Source organism: Egretta garzetta, unplaced genomic scaffold (genome assembly GCF_000687185.1).
Source record: "Egretta garzetta isolate BGI_Z169 unplaced genomic scaffold, ASM68718v1 scaffold101, whole genome shotgun sequence".
Taxonomy (NCBI): Eukaryota; Metazoa; Chordata; class Aves; order Pelecaniformes; family Ardeidae; genus Egretta; species Egretta garzetta.
Genome location: NW_009258666.1, coordinates 82355 through 84487, shown reverse-complemented (window position 1 = coordinate 84487; position 2133 = coordinate 82355).

Here is a 2133-nt window from a genome sequence, read left to right as displayed (position 1 = left end):
GCCCCGCAGCTGAGCGGCAGCCTGATGAGCCTGTACAGCGAGGGCGAGCTGGGCAGCGTGGCTGTGGGGGGGTGCGTCCAGTTCTCCCTCCGATACGACCCGGCCAAGAAGGAGCTGCAGGTCCACGTGCTGCGGTGCCGCGAGCTGGCTGAGGCCAAGAAGCAGCGGTCGGACCCGTGAGTGCCCCGGCCCTCTGTGGCGATGCCTTGGTGATGCCTACAGTGGTACCCATTGCATCCACCTCATTTTTTGGCTCCAGGTACATCAAGACGTACCTGCTGCCCGATAAGTCCAACCGCAGCAAGCGCAAGACCACGGTGCGGAAGAGGAGCTTGGATCCGATCTTCAATGAGACCCTCAAGGTTTGGTGAGGCTGGGGACCCCCTGCTCAGCAGCACCCTTGGGGACAGTGTGAAGCCCCCAAGAGCAGCCAGCCTGGGGTCCGTCCCCCTTGGGGACATAGCAGCCAGGCTGGGGGTCCCCGTTCCCATGGGGATGGGGGCACCTACGCAGCCTGGTCAGGGTGAAGCCCCGCAGTGGGTGACACCAGCATCGAGGGTCCCAAGACGGTGGCTGGTGTCCCCAGGGCCAGTCACGGTGGCTCCATCAGCCGCTTGGGATGGGTGATGGGGACAGTGGCACCGGGGTCGATGGCAGCACCAGGATGGGGGCGAGCCAACACCACCCTCCCGCCCCCAGCAAGCTCCGCAAGTTGGTATCGGACCCAGTGCAGCTGAGGACCCTCACTGGGGACTGGTTCTGCGACGCCCGTGCCCAGCGCCACTGGGATCACCTGGGCTCTGACCTCGTCCGTGCCTCCATCCGCCGCAGGAGGCGGCCCCGGGGTAGGCAGGGATGGGGATGTGGGGGGACAGCAGGGACCCCTCAGCCCGCTGAGGTCCTCAATGTCCCCAGGAGTGGGGGACCCGGAGTGTGGCCCAAGCCTGGGTGAACTGGAGGCCATCAGTGAGCCACTGGCAGAGGAGAAGGAGGATGAGGATGGTGTGGCGGAGCCAGAGGAGAGGTGAGGGGGGCTGTGGAGGGGCTCCTGCCCCATGGGTGCCCCAGGGCTGTTGGCATCTCTTATCGGTACCCGCAGGGGTGGCAGGGCCCCGGGATGCCCCGTGGGAGCTAGAGGTGGGGACGTGGGAGGAGAGCCCATGGTGGAGGGGATGGCACAGCCAGAGCTGCACCGTCCTGATGTCTGTCCACAGTCTTGGTGTCTGTCTGTCTGCCACCCAGGGGGTTTTCTGCAGCCCTGCTGGATCCCAGCTCTATAAATAGCTGCAGGAATGTGGGGGGGGGCAGAAAGTGCTTGTTAGTGTGATGCCCTGTCGAGAGAAACTAATTGTCATCTCTTCTCACAGGCCCCCTACGGAGGAGGCGCAGGCGGCTGCAGAGCCCCAGGTCGGTGCCTGGTAGCAGGGTTGAGCCGGCACAGCAGAGCCTGCAGCCGGTACCTGATGCCTTGGTGATGGGCTTGGTCAGTGGGGGAGCACCCCACAGCCTGGACCCCCCACAAGCTGCCGTGGCCCCGGAGCTGCGGTGCCACCCGAGGAGGGTGCTGCTGACAGGGCCAGCCTCGTGCATGGTCTTGCAAAGGATGATCCTGAACCCCGCGGTGTGGGGAGCAATGGGGGGTGTCCCACGGGGTCTCCCCCACCCTGTCCCCAGGGACCCAGAGGGGCTGGACCGAGGGGAGCAGGCGGGAGAGAGGAGGGTGCTCGCGGTGCCTGTTTTTACCCTTTTCCCTATGTGCCACCTCACAGCCCAGCCCCATGGCCCTGGCTCTGGAGGGGACCCTGGTGTCACAGCCCCTGCCACAGGGTGACGTCCCGGCAAGGGAGCAGGATGTCCCAGCCCAGCCAGGTAACCATGGTGGGGGGTCAGTGCTGTTGAGATTTGGGGGGCTGGAGCCCCCCCAGTGCTGCTTACCAGCCTCCTACCTCCTCCTGGCCCCCCATTATGGCCCCCCCATCCCTTGCTTGACTGCTTGCTCCTCTTGCCAAAAAAAAAGGGGGACACCATCCATCCCTGCAGCATCGGGACCCCCCACCCACACTGTGCCCTTGCAGGTGACACGGTAGGTGGGAACCCCTTTGGCACATCCAGCGCGGAGGAAGATGAGGAGGA